This window comes from Pristiophorus japonicus, chromosome 5 (genome assembly GCF_044704955.1).
Source record: "Pristiophorus japonicus isolate sPriJap1 chromosome 5, sPriJap1.hap1, whole genome shotgun sequence".
NCBI lineage: Eukaryota > Metazoa > Chordata > Chondrichthyes > Pristiophoridae > Pristiophorus > Pristiophorus japonicus.
The window spans coordinates 126,497,160-126,516,207 of record NC_091981.1 but is presented as its reverse complement, the minus strand read 5'-3'; the positions used below and the strand labels follow the sequence as shown (position 1 = coordinate 126,516,207).

Here is a 19,048-nt window from a genome sequence, read left to right as displayed (position 1 = left end):
GCACGCAGCTTTTCAAGGGGGTTGAGGCCATTCGGCCACGCTTAAGGGGCGGCGTCAGTGGCTCGACGGTAGCCGAGTCCTTTTAAAAATGGCCGAGTGCCAATGTTTGTTTGACACTGCGCGTGCGCACATGCTCCAACGCGCAGGGGTGCCGGCACCACGTTGGCTCATTTAAATTTGACCTGCCCCCCACTACTTACAGAATCCAGAATCGGCGCGAGTGTTTGGCTCCGCCCCCCGCTGTGTAGAGCGCGCCAAGCTGAGATCGAGCTCCGAGGAGCCGGAGAATATCGAAGTTTTTTTCTAGCGCACTTTTAGGCGCGAAGAACAGGCGTCCAGCTCGGAGGTGCGCCGTTTTCGGCACGGGCCGAAACTTGGGGCCTTTGTGTGTAGAAGTGTTTCCGAATTTCACTCCTGAAAGGTCAGGCTCTAATTTTTAGACAATGTCCCCTAGTCCTAGAATCCCCAACCAGTGGAAACATCTATTCTCTATCTACCCTCTGTTCCCCTTAATATCCTGAAAACTTTGATCAAATCATCCCTTAACCGTCTAAATTCTAGGGACTACAGCCCTAATTTATGTAATTGCTTGTGTAATTTACACAAGTGACTATTGAGGCAGAGACTATGGCATAATTTGAAAGTGAACTAAATTAAGTATTTGAAAAGGAAGAATATAAAGGGGAATGGTCAGGAAAATGGGATTCGAGTAATAGCTCGCATCTGCACAAGTGTAGTAAACTAATTATTTTCTTTATGTGTAGTAATTTCGGTGAATCTATGGTTATGGCAGAAGATGGGTAATTAAAATTGCACGTGATGTATATGCCGCATTGTGTTGAGTAACTCTGACCACTTTTCTGAATGAAAAGCTCTGCATTTCATTATGGAGGATGAAGGAGCTGAAAGTGGCAGTACTTTGGCAATGCCAAGTGATTGAAGGTAACCTACTTAAGCCAAAACTAGGATCCCTTGCCATGGTTTGGTGAAATGGGACATAATACGAATCATTTAAGCTACTTTATTTCAGAGTTAAATATGGAGCAGCAGTTATGATCACGTCCAATTATTTCAGTTGGTACAGTTTATCTTCATGTAATGATACAAAATAAAGAACACTTTAAGCTACCTCACATTATTGGGTCGTAACAAGATGCCTATTAACTATTTCTCCCAGTATTTCTGACTTTCTGAGCCTGCTTAAACCTTTTGCAAATCTCTATAAAAAGCGTTATTGTTCATGCAACCTACCTGCCACTAGTTTTTCAATTACCTAGAGAAGCTAACAAATAGCTTATTCATTCTCTGGGGAAAATAACTTCCATTCAGCGTATTAATCACCTCTGGTTAAGGTGTATTTTTTTTTAACGAATACAATTTGCTTTTTAAAAAAAACACTAAAGATAACTTCTTTTCAAATGCGTTATGGCAAAATAGTCAAAAAGATATTGAAATGTGAAAGCCCCTAGGTATAAAACTCAATCCTATTTTTAATGGCCTTTTGTATTTGCATTGAACCCTAAACTTTGTTCTTCCACTCTAGAAAATTGACATTCCAATATAGGAAATATATTGGAACAATGGAAAAGGTACAGCAAAGATTCACTAGAATGAGTATACTTCCTTTCAATTGGGCTCAATTTTCACCAGTTATCTGCGCCGTTTTCTTAGCACACATTTTTTTTGGCCTAAATGAAAATGGCCCCTAAACGAAAAGATTGTGCGACAGCGTATAACTCAGTTATGATTTTTTTTTAGGTTTGTTTTTTTTTTTGCGTCATTGGGGGCGTAACCTGCCACCTGCTCCAATTCTGCCCATTTAAGCAAGTTTGGCTAGCTCCAATTTACTCCAATTTTTCTTAGGACGGTGTGACCGCTGTGGAAAAACCTTCTGGACAGTTAAGAAATTCGGCGCAGGTAAGAAAATCAGTGCAGTAGATGCAGTTGCACGGCCCGAGCAGCAGAGGGGGAGAGAGAGAGAGTTGGGCCCCCAGAAAATGGGTGTAACTCTTCAAGTACGCCAAAAAACGGCTTTGGGGAAAATTGAGCCCAGTGTTTTTGACAAATTGTACTACTTTCTCATTCTCTATGTTGAGCTGTAGCTGTCAACAACTCTGTTTGGTCTCCTGCATTTTTCCTCACAGTTTGCCATGCTCCCTAATTTTGGTATCTGAAAACTGTTGTGTCTTGCGTCCAAATAATTTATATGAATGAAGAGTGAGAGAAGTCCCATCACAGGTGACACATGCCTACCTGATCACTGGCTACATGGAGAAGTGCAGAACCCAGCTTAAGAAATAATAGGAGCAGATGTAGGTCATTTGGCCCCTTGAGCCTGCTCTGCCATTTAACATTATCGTGGCTGATCCCATCATAGACTCAGGTCCAGTTCCCTGCCCGCTCCCCATAACCCCTTAGTCCCTTAGACAGTTTCTTAAATGATATCACTGTCTTAAATTTATTCAATGTCCCAGCTTCCACAGCTCTCTGAGGCAGCGAATTTCACAGATTTACAACCCTCTGAGAAGAAATTTCTCCTCATCTCAGTTTTAAATGGGCAGCCTCTTATTCTAAGATTATGCCCCCTAGTTCTAGTCTCCCCTTTCAGTGGAAACACCCTCTCTGCATCCACCTAGTCAAGCCCCCTCATAATCTTATACGTTTCGATAAGATCACCTCTCATTCTTCTGAATTCCAGTGAGTAGAGGCCCAACCTACTCAACCTTTCCTCATAAGTCAACCCCCTCATCTCCGGAATCAACCGAACTGCCTCCAAAGCAAGTATATTCTTTCTTAAATATGGAAACCAAAACTGCACGCAGTATTCCAGGTGTGGCCTCATCAATACCCTGTATGACTGTAGCAATAAGCAACTTACTGTTGTCTTTCTGCCCCTCTCCCTTTCCTTGCTCGACAGAGCTAGATGTAATTGAGAAGCAGGCTGAGTTTGGGGTGCATTTGGATATCCACAGGTGTAGGCACATCAACCATAAACACACAAATTAAGAGGTGCTGTGGATTCACTTCCATAAGTCTTTTAAGATTGGGAATTTGCTGTGAGGAATTGTACAGTGCAAGCATACTTAAGCTGTAGTGATACTGGGGTCAGCATTGTGGGGCTGCAATTTGGATAGTATTAGTGCTCAGCACTAAACACTCTGTTTAACCACTGTACCCACTCTGGCACTAATTGGACGCAAAAAAAATTCCTCGAATGCCATTGTATAAGTGTACTCGACAGAGGCAGCTTATTTTAATGGGGATTTTCAATGAGTCCTTCACATTGAGTGCTGCCTGCAGGAAAAATTGTTCACTTTGGAAAAATTGTTCTCTTTTTTTTTTAAATATATTTTTTTAAATACAGAATTAAAGACATGCACTATAAACCAGTTGGTTCAGGGTGTTGTGTGCCATTTAGTTCATCTTTGAAGTTCTGGCTAGAATGCTTTTTACAAATTCGGGGGTTGGGGGAGCAATCTTCTGTGTGGATGTTAAGTGAGAAGAAGGTGTTGGAGGATTGCATTCAGGATTGGAAATCGTGTTTTATCCCTTCAGTCTGGGTTATTGAGGTCAGTTGTAGTACCTCACTGATTCTCTCCCTCTCCCCAGCTAATCCAAAACTCTTCTGTCTGTATCCTAACTCAGACCAAATCCTGTACTCGCTGACCTTCATTGGCTCCCAGTGTGGCAAAGCCTTGATTTTTAAAATTCTCATCTTTGCTTTCAAATCCATCCATGGCCTCACCCCTGCCTATCTCTGCATCGTTCCTAGAACTGTCATGTATGTATGCTTGGGGTTACTAGCCACCAGGTGGCGCCACTGTCTGAGGTCATTGGGCTGTACCTGTGTGCGGCCCAGGTATAAAAGGCAAGCCATCTTGTAATGTTAACACTTTGGGCCCTAATAAAACAGAGCCAGATTTGTACCTGTGTTAGTTTACAGTATTTAGTCTGTCGAGTTATTACATACATAACAAGAACCCTCAGATCTCTGTGCTTCTCCAATTCTGGCCTCTTGCGCATCCCAGATTTTAATCACTCCACCATTGTTGGCCGTGCCTTCAGCTGCCTAGGCTCTAAGCTTTGGAATTCCCTCCTAATTCTCTCCGCCTCTCTAGTTCTCTCTCCTCCTTTAAGATGCTCCTTAAAACCTATCTTACGTGTCCTACTATCTCCTTGTGTGACTCGTATCAACACTCTTGTGAAGGGATGTTTTACGACATTAAAGGAGCTCTATAAAAGCATGTCGCTGCTGTTGTATCGCTGGGTAAAATGAACTCAGTACAGACCAGGGATCAAACCTTTGATCTTTCTGGCCTGTATTCCTTAGTGTTGCATCAGGTATTGCATTCAGCAATAGTTGAACCCTGATGTCTTACATCCACTTTACCTATCTGTTAATTAATTAATGTAATACATTAATGTAATTAATGTAATTAATTAATGTAATTAATGCTGAAATCTAACCCCTGTCCTTTTTTAGAAATTATAAAATTGTGCTGTGGTGCTTCATTTTATAACCTCCGTTATATAAGGGGAATGTGAATAATTTTGAACTGTGATTTAAGATGGAAATTTTGACTCCAAGATCTCAGCTGAGAATGATAACCTATCTGCAAGAAAGGAGAGTAGATATTTGATCGGATTAATCTCATGAGGGCAGATGAAGCATTGTAAATCAGCATTCGATGAGAAAGTAGACAAATTAATGTTTCAGGTTAAGACCCTTCTTCAAAATTGAGAAATGAAACCCTGCATTTTCCTCAGCATTTGGCAGTTCCTGGGTGAGAGAGGCCTGGATGAGCTTTGAAGTTTTGTTTAACAAGTGCCTCTGCTCCAGGCATTCCATTGTGTCTATAGTTTTGAGTGACCGCTTTGTATCTGGGGACCTGTCTGGCTGAGATAAATATAAAATTGTTTCAGTTCTTTCACAAAAAAAAGTACTTAATTGGCTGAAAAGTGCTTTGGGACATCTGGTGGTCGTGAAAGGCACTATATAAATGCAAATCTTTTTGTTCTGCAGTTCACTGAGATCAACTATAGTAACATAAAAGTGTGTGCTTATATAAAAAGCACATGTAAAAGACTGGGAGGGGAGAGGAAGACTAAAATCCTCAAAATAAATAGTTGCATTGGAGTCAATAATTTATTGCAGAGATATCAAATTTCTTGGAGCATGGGATCAGATCCACGTGTCGCAACTTGAATAAGCTGTGCATGAAAACGATTTTTTAAATTCCTTGTCCAGCATTTGAACAAAACATTCCTAAAAATCACAAGTTTGAATCTTTGTAACACTTTTTGTGCTGTTCTCTGACACCTATACATTTTACAAGAATACTCAACACTCCGTATAGACACATTGCTGCCTTGCTTCCTGTTTTGGCTGGTTAGTGCTCCCTGTCTGTCCTCTGTACCATGATGTCAGTTGCTGCTCTGTCCCTCTGTGTCCACTCTGCTCGCTGCTGCTTTTTGAGCAATCTTCAGCCCTGTGACATCTGCCTGTGTCACCAGTTCTTCTGCTGATCTAATTTGTTTGTGTATTTCTTGTAAATTAGCCTGAAATATATGGCCTATCAACACTTTTTTTTTGCCAATGGAAAGATCAGAGTACTGTGTACAGTGGGCTGTCCAGACTATATCTGATATAATCCAGTGGTAAAAGTGCAGATCCTTAGCCCAGAGATACAGGGCCCAAGTTTCCACATGATTTGCGCCTGATTTTTAGGAGCAACTGGTGGAGAACGGACTATCTTAGAAATCGCAATTCTCCACATTTTTTTTTTCTGCAGTTCTAGTCAGGTAGAACAGTTCTACTTTGGAACAGAATTTTTTCTTCAAAAGGGGGCGTGTCCGGCCACTGACGCCTGATTTGAAAGTTTCCACAGTGAAAATGTACTCTAAACTAAAGTAGAATGGAGCCAGTGAAGATTTTTGTAGAACTGAAAAAACCTGTTCTACACATTAAAAAATCAGGCGCAGGTTACAAATTAGGCGTCCAGAACGAGGAGGGGGGGAGGGAAGGGAACTCATTAAATTCTACAATAAATCCTTATTTATACTTCTACAAATATTATACAAATAAATCCAACCTGAAAAAACATTTATAAGCCAAGAAAAGATTAAATAAACCATCTTCCTACCTGTGTGAAAGTGCTTCAGGCACGGAGAATTCTGCAGCCGTTCGTGCTGAGCGGGAGGGGGAGAGAGAGAGAGAGAGGTCAGATCGGATCCAGTCCGGGAGTGGGAGTCGGGTCCAGTGGGGGGGGGGGGGGGGGGGGGCTGGAGCGCGGGTCGGGGCGGGGGAGCGGGTGTCGGGTCTGGTCGGCGGGTGGGGGGGTGGGAGCGGGTGTCGGGTCTGGTCCGGAGGCAGGGGGGGAGAGCGGGTGTCGGGTCTGGTCCGGAGGCAGGGGGGGGAGCGGGTGTCAGGTCTGGTCGGGGGGGGGGGGGCAGCAGGAGCTGGCCGTGGGAGGAGCCTTATTCACGCAGCCCCAGTGAGGCCATTGGGCCAGGGCTAGGGGCTGCGTGCTTCGGGCCCCTCCCACACAGTTCGGCGCCTGGAGCTACTGCACTTGCGTGCTCACTGTAGCGCGCATGTGCAGAGGTCCCGGCACTGTTTTCAGCGCAGGGACCTGGCTCCGCCCCCCCACAGCTCGTGCTGGCTGCGCCGAGGGCCAGAGGACCTGCAAGTAGGTGGAGAATACCGAGGATTTTTTTAGGCGCCGTTTTAGGCGCGAAAGCTGGGCGCCCGTTTTTTTTCTTGTGGAAACTTGGGCCCACAGTACCTCATCCATTGCACACAAGGGTAAGATTTGATTTATGTGGCCTGCTTGAGGAAACTACCTTTTGTGGTAATAGATAAAATATGCCGAGTGACAGCTTGAATTGTAAAAAGAAACTCCAAAGGCACTGCTAATGATTCCACTATTCATGAGGGAGGGGTTGTCAGCTGTATGAATGTGGCGGAGCACAGACCAGAGGCTGTCAGCCACAGTGTCATGGCACGACCATGGAAGCGACCATGGAGTCTGGAAGTGCTTCAATGAGTGGCTGAGCTGGAGTACTGGGTGAGTGTGTAAATTGCCCAGAGTGGAGGATTAACTGGAGAAGGGAGTGGGTAACTAATCGTAGCTATAAATAGTTTTTAAATTAAAACAATTTGATCTGTGGGGTTAGTTGTGAGCATGAACTAATCAGCAATTACAATAATATATCGCAGCCGCCAGAATTTTGATGTATCCACACCTGCATCATAAACACTTCATGCTGGGATAGCCAAGGTGCTGGAAGTTGGCTCGTTCTTGCAAAAAACTACCAATCGCCTGACTAGAATGACCCTGAAAAGGCCATTTTTGGTTCTGGCACTTTGGAAAGACTTGCAGTGGAGCATGATCAGCCTTTAAAATTGTATAACTGTGACAGTATATTTTACTATCCATTGTATTAATAAGGAATACAGATTTTCTGGTGCTGTGAATCCTGCTGTACTAGGACGACAAATTGATCCTCCTAGGAGTCTTTAGTGCCAGGGTCGGCAAAGACACAGCCCTCTGGGGAGGCGTGATTGGCAGAGAGGGGGTAGGGAAATCCAACTCCAACGGCACCCTACCCCTGAAAAAATGTCTCGAACACGAACTCCTCATCACCAACACCTTGTTCTGCCAGAGGGACAAATACAAGGCATCGTGGCAACACCCTCGCTCCAAACACTGGCACCTGCTGGACTATTTCATCGTCCGAGCCAAGGATTGCAAGCTTGTGCGCATTACCCGCGCCATGACAGGGGCTGACAACTGCTGGACGGACCATCGCCTAATCCGATCCATCATCAATATTAACATAGCCCCAAAGCAGAGGGGACAGCAGAAGCAGTGCTGCAAAAAAGTTAATGCTGGGGCACTTAAAGACCCAGTTAAGAGAGCCCTATACAGCCAGTGCCTCACAGCCAATCTGACGTGCCTTGATGATCCTGAGATGCTCAATGCCCACAGCGCTTGGTCTGCCCTCTTGGGTACTCAACCAGAAAACACCAGGACTGGTTTGATGAAAACAATCAGGAGATCCAAGAGATAATAGATCGTAAGCACAGAGCATTTTTGAGCCTTGAGCAATAACCAAACTCGGGAGCTACAAAGCAACGTTGCAGATGGCTCAAGGCTGAGGTCCAACAAAAAACCCGGAACCTAAAGAACAGGTAGTGGATGGAGAAAGCGCAGGTAATACAACAACTAGCCGACAGCCACGACATACGAGGATTCTTCGCTGCAGTCAAGGCCACCTGTGGTCCAAACTCCCAAGGCCCCACCCCACTCCTGGCCAAGAACGTGGAAACACTCATCAAGGACATCGAGGCTGTCGGGGCCCGCTGGAAGGAGCACTTTGAAGATCTCCTCAATCGAGACTCTGCCTTTGACTCGGGTGTTCTCGACTCCATCTCGCAGCATGCGACCCGCCATCACCTCAGTGAAACTCCAATGTTGCACGAGGTAGGCAAAGCCATAAAACAGCTCAAGAATAACAAGGCTACGGGTGCGGATGGAATTCCTGCTGAGGCGCTAAAGTATGGCGGAGAGGCGCTGTTGGCGCGGATACATGACCTCATCTCTCTCATTTGAAGGGAGGAGAGCATGCTGGGTGATCTCAGAGATGCAGTGATCGTGTCCATTTTTTAAAAGGGGAACAAATCTGACTGCAGCAACTACAGGGGAATCTCCCTGCTATCAACCACTGGGAAGGTTGTCACTAGAGTTCTCCTTAACCGTCTTCTCCCTGTGGCCGAGGAGCTTCACCCGGAGTCACAGTGCGGATTTCGTACCCTACGGGGAACAACGGACATGATCTTTGCAGCACGACAACTGCAGGAAAAATGCAGGGAGCAGCGCCAACCCTTATACATGGCCTTTTTCTATCTTACAAAGGCCTTTGACACTGTCGACTGTGAGGGCTTATGGAGCGTCGTTCTACGTTTTGGGTGCCCCCAAAAGTTTGTCAATATCCTTCGCCTGCTCCTCAACGACATGCAGGCCATGATCCTTACCAGTGGATCTGTTACAGACCCATTCCACGTCCTAACCGGGGTCAAACAGGGCTGCGTCATCGCTCCAACCCTCTTCTCAACCTTCCTCGCTGCCATGCTCCACCTCACAATCAACAAGCTCCCCGCTGGAGAGGAACTAAACTACAGAACCAGTGGGAAGCTGTTTAACCTACGCCGCCTCCAGGCCAGGCCCAAGATCACCCAACCTCTGTCGTTGAACTGCAGTACGCGGATGACGCCTGCGTCTGCACACATTCTGAGGCTGAACTCCAGGATATAGTCGATGTATATCCTGGCATATGAAAGTATAGGCCTTACACTTAACATCCGTAAGACAAAGGTCCTCCACCAGCCTGTCCGCGCTGCACAGCACTGCCCCCCAGTCATCAAGATTCACGGCACGGCCCTCGACAACGTGGACCACTTCCCATACCTCGGGAGCCTCTTATCAACAAAGGCAGACATTGATGCGGAGATTCAACACCGCCTCCAGTGCGCCAGTGCAGCCTTCGGCCGCCTGAGGAAAAGAGTGTTCGAAGACCAGGCCCTCAAACCTACCACCAAGCTCATGGTCTACAGGGCTGTAGTAATACCCGCCCTCCTGTATGGATCAGAGGCATGGACGACTTACAGAAGACAACATCAAGTCGCTGGAGATATATCACCAACGATGTCTCCGCAAGATCCTGCAAATCCTCTGGGAGGACAGACGCACCAAGATCAGTGTCCTAGCCTGGGCTAACATCCCCAGCATTGAAGCACTTACCCCACTCGATCAGCTTTGCAGGGCAGGCCACTTAGTTCGCATGCCAGACACGAGACTCCCTAAGCAACTGTTCTATGCGGAGCTCCTTCGTGGCGAACGAGCCAAAGGTGGGCATCGGAAACGTTACAAGGACACCCTCAAAGCCTTCCTGGTGAAGTGCAACATCACCACTGACGCCTGGGAGACCCTGGCCGAAGACCGCCCGAGGTGGAGAAAGTGCATCTCAAAGCTGTGAGCGTGAAGAGGTCAGACGCAGGCTGTGGAAGGAGCGTGTGGTAAATCAGTGCCACCCCCCCTTCCCCCGACGAATATCTGTCCCACCTGTGACAGGGTCTGTGGCTCTCGTGCTGCATTGTTCAGCGACCAAAGAACTCACTTTAGGAGTGGAAGCAAGTCTTCCTCGATTCCAAAGGACTGCCTATGATGATGATGTACTAGATGGTTTTATCCATACTCGATGGGTGGTACCTTCCCTCTTTCAGTCCCTACAGTTATTGCCACTCAGGAATTAAAAATAACTTGTTCTGCTGGTTGAGTGTTTAAGGAGTGATGGTCATAGCTGCTGTACAGTATATTCAGTTTACAAGGTGTTTTACGAGTTCTAGGATGTGAATTTGAATCCAGCCCTGCCTGATGGGGTGCAGGTCTTGCTCGTGTGAAACATTTGTATGTGTGGGAAACTTAAACTTCACATTAATCAATAGATGCCCTGATACTGGGGCACAGTAAAAGGAGCTTTTTCCTGCATCTCAGTGCACTCTGTACTCGGAGTGATTTACGTCAATACGATGCCAAAAGTGGGAAAGCTTCCCAGTATTGATCTTTACCTTGAGCACAAAAGAACATAAAAATAGTGAGCTTAGTAAGAACTTAAGTCAGCTGTCCTGCATTTAATTATTTCTGCATGATTTGTAGGGAAAGTTTTTTGAAAAACAAACTCTAGTTAAAAATAGTACTGCATGTTCTAACAAAAATTTGTTTACCTGAAAAGTTGCCATGTGCCACAAAAATGTCTTGCAATACTCTCATGATTTGCTGTTTTTAAACTTTCAAGTCCCGTCCTTTTATGTGTGCAGAATTTTCTTTTTACTAAATATTTTCACACTCTTCCTTCCTGGAGTAGTGTCACCAATTTAGTTAACTTGCATCCTGAAATAAATAAGCTCCTCATAGGATTGACACAACAAACCATATTGGCAGGTGTGGTTTCAATTTAGAATGGGACAGTTTCACATTCATTGCAAACAGCATTAACCACACTCTTGGTTGATTTAGCCAGATACAGAATAAAGTACTCTATTGTGCTTGAGCAATGTGCCTTATTTCCAGCTTAACCAGATCCATTTTCACACTAGTCATTCTTTTGTCCTCAGACAGTCTGCACCGTACACATAAGTCAGTCAAAATTCATTTTTTATCTATCATGACTGCTATACAGGGTATTGATTAAGTTTCCTTCATGGTGTACTCAAATAGTCCTGTCAAGGAATGAACATTGAAAGCCGAGACTATGCCATTATAACTCAATACAGTAATACCTTCTTTAGACTAAATGTGATCTCTGGTTTCTCGAGGTATTAAAATGTTGCATATCTTTACCTAAAAGTTTTATTAAATTCAGTAAAAGTTTACACACTTGTTGGATTGTGACAAATTATGGATTGCTCTCTTGGTTTCAAACTTATTTGAGGTCTTTGTACCCTAGAGGATCCAGGGGATCTGTGACATTATTACATTTCTGTCTGGGGCTGGATGTTTATTTGTGTTTATTAGCGTCCACATTTACAGGCAATCCTTTGCATGTTCAAACTGCTGACCTGTCATGCAGACCTTCGAGTTCAGTACATTTTGTAAGCACAAGCATTGATCCAGGCAATGCTGGTGGCTCAGGGTTGCCAAGCACTGGATGAAGGCAGAGTGCAGGCAGTGGGCAATCTCTTTTGGGGTGTGGGAGATAATGTAGATCGCAGGAGCCTGGGGTCTCATTGCCAAACTGGTTCTGGGATCCCTCTCTTGGAAGGGGGAAGTCTTTTTAAAAACAAAACTTCTGTCTTAACTCATGCTGCCTAATCTCCTTTGTATTAATAAAAATAGAAATCTCAGCAGGTCTGGAGAGAAACAGTTAACGTTTCAGGTCTATGACCCATCATCAGAACTCTTTGTATTATTATGGGAAAACTCCATATTTTGTACCATTTATAACACATTTAATTTAATACATTTTCGCTTTGTGCCAGGTCAGAAAATGTGTCACTATTTAGCATAATCACTTAACGATTATGGAGCATCCTGTCGGAAATATAGACCTTTCTTGATGGGGATTCAGCTAACTCTTTTTGGTGTTAAACAATCACTATTGATGCAGACTACTTTGAATACAGTAATGATGCACCGCTTCCCATTTTGTAATGTTATGTTGCTTAATTTATTGGCTAATTAATTTCTGTCTCATGAAAATGATCTTCAATTATCAGGAGTAGACTAAAAAAAAGTTAGCAAACTTAAAATATTTCAGTTTTGAGTACTATGACATGCTTACATTTATTTTATCTCAGGATATGGGTGACTTTGTCAGGACTGCATTTACTGTCCATTCCTAGTTACCCTAAGAAGTTGGCAGTGGGCCTTCTCCTTGAACCATTGTATTCCTATGGTAATGGTGCCTTGCGGTGGTAGAGAGTGTTTGAGCTAGTGACTATGAAGGGATAGTGATCTATATATATCACCAAGTTTATATATATAACTTGGAGGTGATAGTGTTCCCAGTGGTCACAGGGCTGAGGAGGTACAGTTGAAGTAACTGGCGAGTTTCTACAGTACATACTGTAGGTACAGTACTGTAGGTGGTGGATATTGTGTAGTGAAGGAGAAGTGATTAAATGGACTGATCTCTCCTGGATAATGTGCTTCTTGTCTTGCAGCTGCACCTATCCAGGCGGGTGGCAAGTATTTGATCATACTCCTGACGAGCCTTGCAGTTGGTGAGTCTGAGGGATCAACAGGCGAGTACTCAATCTGTCAGAGTATCCAGCCTCTATTCTGTTCTTACAGCCATGGGGTTGATATGGCTGGTCAAGTTAAGCTTCCAGGATATTGATGGTGGGGGACTTGGCGATGGTGCCATTCACTCATTAATTCCATTTGAAAACTCACCATGGTTATATCTAGACATTATAGGCCGTTTATCAAGAATAGTTGTTTTTAGGAAAGCATTTTAGATTAAAGGCTGTTACAGTTGCAAATCTGTTTATTAAAATCAAAATCAGTAGAACTTCAATAATTTTACTTGTCCATTTAGTATGATACCATGGAAGGCTTTATTTGTGCAGATAAACAACTCTTGCTGAGAGAATTGCTGTTAAAATGCTAAGCATTCCAGCAAGTTCTTCAGTTTAAAACATGGCCTTTAGCAACATAATTGGAAATGCTGTGTTCTTAAATTTGCAAAATAACGTAGTCCGTGTAAGAATGTAGTAAGGTATTGCTTGTTAGAAGTTCATTATTCTGATTATCTTTTTGGTTTTGTACTGATAAGTAATGTGTTTTACAGCTATAATTATAGTTAACTTGAAAATCTTGTTGCTTAGCCATCGAAGAGAGATAAATGCAGAACACTTGGGTGGATAATTGGTTCCAGCTGAGTGCCTATGGAGACTTGAATATAGTTGTTTGAAGCCCTTTTTGTTTATACATGCTGAATACAATGTTTTTGGGATAGCTCTTGATCTGATGCCCCTTTTTTGAAATGGTTCTGTAAAGGAAATAATTTTAGTTTGTTGCTGAACTAAACCAATCTGATCTGATTTGCTACATGCATATAACAACGTTGCCAGCTTCATTTTCTTTCTAAAATGCTATTTGTTGGTTTCTATAAAATATAATGAGGAAATTAGAGGTTAATGAGTGACTCCTGAAGGGATTGTCAAAAATAATTTACATTTCTTTTTGATAATTTTAAGCCAAGCAGATGTGACTTTAAAAAAAACATTAATTATCAAAGACGAACAATATCATTTCAAATCAAACTTTTCTGATGACGGTAACAATCTTGCAAAGGCTTAATTTGTTGAACAGTTCTGTGTGTCCCTATGCTGAGATTTTTTTTTCTATAGATGTTCTTGTGATGGAAACTGCTATTAATGCTTCATTTTACAGACTGACTTTCTGTATGTTCATCTGAGACAGTGGATCATGGACAAGTATAAAAATTTGTCCCTTGGGCAGATGTCCACCTGTCTTCAAGCGGTTCTGGTCTAATGAGCTTAAACTATACATGTTTCTTCAGAAATACTTCCATAAAGTTAGATTTAGAGCATGGCTTTCAAACGGTTCACTGGTCAAAGTCACAAACGACATCCTCTGCGACTGATATATTGATGGATTATTCTTGTCCTCCTCAGCCTCTCCACACGTTTGATATGGTAGACTGCGCCATGTTCCTGGATCGTCTTTCCTCTGCCATGCAACCCTCTGGGACTACTCTTGCGAGGCTGCTCACTTATTGATCCAAGTTCAGACAGTGCATCTCCAAAAGTTTTTTCTGTTCCTGCAGCGCCCCCCCCCCCTCCGAGTACTACCTCAAGTCCCGCAAGGCTTTGCCCCTGATCACCGCCTTTTCCTTATGCTGCCCCTCCACCACAACATGTGCAGGCAGAGTCAGCTTTCATATGTATTGTTGATGCCACCCAGGTCTACTTCTACACCATCCCTCAACCACCCTATGCTGTCAGACTGCCTGTCTCACATAGTCATGAGTGAACTACTGCTTTCTCCACTTTTGGCCTCTGCCACATATTCTTCTCCCTTTCTTACTGTCCGGCTACTAGTTCAGGTTCACAGAATCATACAGCACAGAAGGAGGCCATTCTGCCCATCGTGTAATTACTGGCTCTTTGAAAGAGCTACCCAATTAATCCCACTTCCCTGCTCTTTCCTCAAAGCCCTGCAATTTTTTCCTTTTCCAGTATATATCCAGTTCCATTTTGCTATATTGGGGATACTGGTCTATAAATTACTTTGGCACAAGGGGTTAATTGCATTAAATCCAGATTTTTTTTTACAACCAATAAATACTTTGGTGCTGAAATTGTCACACGGCTGTTGCAGTGGAGCCCTGACCATAATTATATTAAAAATATGATTCTACATTAGAAAATGGTTTCATTACATGTATCATGGCAACTGCAAATTCTGCTTTCAGAGCTAATGGGTGGAATGAGCCACTCGAGTATTTTAAGTCCCAGCCAGATTACTAACCATTGGTAACAAATAACATGTTTCCTGCTTTACTACTTGAGTTATTATTTTAAAAACTTACTTTTGTATTTATAGTGCTGATGAGTCCAGTGACAAACTGATTTCGGCACATTGGCTGAGGTAGTTCATGTCTTATTTGCAAAATTGTGTGGAGACCACTTTGGTAACCAGTTTAGTCAATGATCTGTGTCCTAAACAAGTGTTTAAAAATGCTGGGGGGGGTGGGTGAGATGAGAGAACAGAATTACTTTAAATATGAATTATCTCTTGCTATTGAGGTCAGTGTGCTTTTTTGTGTTAAATAATTCAGAAAAAATCTACCTAGTTCGTTGATTTTTGTTGATTAAGTTTCCAGGTCCACAGAGAGCTGCCAGTTCAGTTCTCCAGTCACGGCAAATAGTTTTTCAGCACTTAACAGTTATTGGGCCAGAACTGAGGATTGCAGATTTTGGATGCCGATTGGATGTGTCACATGTGCTGTGATCCATGCATGTATATCCACCACTTTCCAACTTTACAATTATCGTCGCCTCGATTCCAAAGTCCTGCACCTTTTGAAGAGTGGGAGATTATGAAGCATAATTTTTTAAACTGCAAAGAGGTTAGCAAAAGCAACCCTCTGGTTTTATTTTTCTTGCAGCTTGTGGGAATGCACTGGGTTTCTGATGGCAGTTTACTTGTAAATACACCAGTGGCAGTGGGCAACTTGCTATGTGGAGAATCTGTTCTCTGCATCAGAAGGTCCTCATCTCAAAATCTCTCTCACTTCTATTTTTGTTCGTGTGCTAAACTGAGAGCAAATGTGGCTTTAATTTTTTTAATGGGCATAAGAGTAGTCTTTGTTTTTTGGGAACTTGGAAAATTGTATAAAAGAACTTGCATTTATATTGACTTCACGTTATCCCAAAGCATTTCACAGCCAATAAATTAACTTTTGAAGTGCATTTGCTGTTGTAGGGAATTACAACAGCCAAAATTGAACACAGCAAAGTCCCACAAACAGCAATGAAATAATGACCAGATAATCTGTGATATTGGTTGAGGGATAAATGTTTTCCAGGACACCGGATTTTCTTTGAATAGTACCACGGGATGTCTTTCATCCACCTGAGGACAGACAAGGCATCGGTTTAAAGTCTCATCTGAAAGACAGCACTTGCGACAGTTCAGCACTCCCTCCATATTGAATCTAAAGTGTCACAAGATTATATGGACATGTGTCTGGAGTGGGGTATGAACCCGCAACCTTCTGATTTAGAGGTGAGAGTGCTACCACTGAACCTGGCTGACGATATGCTGCTGTTTTATCTGAACTATTACAACTGAAGTTTAGTATTTCTTAGCAGGAGAAAAATCAAAGATGTTTATAACCTAAACATCACAGAATTGACATGCAATATTACTTTTTAAAATCGCCAATTAGTCAAAGTTCTCGCCCTCATCCTGTTTATGGTTTGTAGTGCACAGATTGTCATTTTAGGACTCCATAAGGAATGCAGTGTTTTTGTTCCCCTCTTTTTTTTCACCTATTTTCTCCCCTTCTCCTCACGTCAGGTTATCAGCTGGGGAGAATGTGAGGGGCATCATGTCCTCACCTGATGTCCACATCCATGCACTAACAGCAGCCGCTGCTGGGTAGCAAGCAGAAGCCCTTCCTGGTTTATCTATTTCATTTTAATTTCTTCCTTTCTCTCCTTTTATCTTCTCTCTCTCTTGCTCTTTTAGCACCCCCCCCCCCCCAAATTACCAACTCAGATTAATTGTACAGTTACTCAGGCTGGAATCAGCTAATTTAGTATAAATTGAGGATCAACCATGGAACTTTACTGATCTGTGTGGTTCAGCTATTTCAGTCTTGATCAGTTCACCCATTGGGAAAGCTTCAGGGAATAGGGTTAACAACAGGCTCCTTGGCGCATACTTCAAAGTTTGGACAATAACTGAATTGCCAGGTGATGCGCTCAATCTTTGCAGCCATTCTGTGGTTCCAGCAATTTTGCCTTGTTAATTATTGGCTGCATCTTATAATATTTTAAAAGTCTACCCTTGGTGAGTTCTGAAATGGTAGAAGAAAATCTGGAGAAAAGTAATGGAAATAATTTTGTAATGGTCTTTTCCTCGTCTTTCAAGTGAGTTAAGGACTATAAATGTTGCTCAGATTGCATGATTAGCATCAGAAATCACCAGGGTATGTATATCTGGGGTCAGGTGCAGGATAAAGCTCCTTTTTTATCTTGACATACTAGTATATCCAAGAGTGCAGACCTTCATTTGCAAGACTCTGGCTTGGACTCAAATCCATGTCGTACTTGAGGTGAAAGGACTAGGGCTCAATTTTCGCCACCATTTTGCGCTGTGTTTTTGGCATCATTTTTTTTTTGGAGCAAACTAAAATCTGCAAGTTTCTCAAGTTTATGCACCATTGTAATCTACTTATGGCCGATTTTTTTTTTTAGTTCCTTATTTTTTTATGTCACTGGGGCTGCCAGCTGCCATTTCTGGCCATTTAAGTGAGTTTGGCTAACTAGGAATTTTTCAAAAACTGCGCAGTGCACCGTTCTGAAAAGCCTTACGTAAACTTAAGAAAATCGGCGCAGAAGATCGAGCTCTGTGGCCCGGGATAGGAGCGACACTGTGAGGGCGGGGGCCCATTCGGCCCGGGATAGGAGCAGCACCGGGGCTCTACAATTGCTTATGTCTTGCAGCATCTTGTATGTTTCACTTTGCAGCCTCAGCTGTTCAGTGTGTCCCTCGTTACCCTGGCAACCTCAGTTTTTCGGCGCAGACCACAGAGCGTAAGGTCTATGTGCGCATCTCCAAAATGAAAGTTTATTCCGGCGAAGCTTGCAACTTTTTTTGGCGCAGTCGGCCACTAAAAAATTGGACGTACCTCTACAACTGTGCCAAAAATCGGCAAAATTGAAAATAGGCTCCAATATTCTAATCCACTCTGTTCCTTCTAATGTATGTTTACTGCTGTTGGCATTCTTAAATTGCTGGCAGAATTTTAGGTCTCTGAAATGCCAGATAATGTTTTTACAGAAGGGATAGTGCCTCCTCTCGGGTTGGGACTTCAATGTTTGAACTAATTTCCCAGTGTGTACAGAATAACAATGAAATATGCTTATCTGGAAAGCTGGTTGCATTAAATTATCCAAGTAGATTTTACTGTATTAAAAGAATTCTTCTGTACTTTTATGCACTAAATGACTAATAGATCTCTTTACACAGTTTGATGAAAGATATTCATAGTATTTCAGATCTTGTGTGTGTTTGTGATGGTGTAGATAGAATATCTATAATTCAGTAGAGCAGGGAGTATTTAAAAGAGTTGGACTTTGTCCAATCTTTGTCTGATTTGGCAAAAAGCATAGGGCGGTTCTATTGATGCTTTCAACTAATGCTTTATTGTGGGAGTCTTTGTTACATTTTAATAGTGGAGCCCATCCTTTTTCAAGTCTTGTGTATTGGATTGTATTTCTGCTTCTGTGTCTGAGATTTTTTTTGTCCCTCTGCTTCAGGAGAGGAGAGTAATTGGAATGACTTGCGCTAATGTACAGCTCTACAGGTGGTGGTCACCCTTCAATAATGTCACCCAAGTTGCCAATCTTCATGTGGGTGGGCTAGTGATCTGTTGGAGCATTGCAGCCAAGTCTGGATCTGTTCTTGCTCAACATTCATGCAATTACAGAAGTCACTGGATAGCAATCGGGAGTCTTTTTTTGTTGCAAGTATTTGGAATAGATCAATGGGTCAAGCCATTCCATTCACATACAAGCATCCTGTAGAGCTGTTGACAGTGTTGATTTGTTGGCAGCTGTATTTGTACCGAAAAATATTGTTTTGAATCCTGTGAACGTATTGATGTAGTTTTAATGTCCTTTTTGTTCTGGGATAACTTCACAGAAATTTGGAGCTGCACAGTGGCAAGCTTGAAGCCAGGCAAGAGAGGGGGTGAATCAGCCATATTGAAGTAAAGGAACAGTGCT

General features: G+C 43.0%; 1 protein-coding gene across 5 annotated transcripts in view; it reads left to right on the top strand.

Annotated features, from left to right (window-relative positions):
- LOC139264446 (protein PALS2-like) overlaps window positions 1-19,048 on the top strand; it is a 194,959-nt gene that overhangs the window by 50,622 nt on the left and 125,289 nt on the right. For 2 of the 5 annotated variants that reach the window (XM_070880931.1, XM_070880928.1), the window contains exon 2: window positions 12,725-12,784. The exons of 2 other annotated variants lie outside the window; for them this stretch is intronic. The gene's annotated coding sequence lies outside the window, so the exon portion shown is untranslated. Of the gene's footprint in view, window positions 1-1,863; window positions 1,918-12,724; window positions 12,785-19,048 lie in introns of all 5 variants that reach the window. One more of the 5 variants, XM_070880930.1, reaches the window with a different exon arrangement.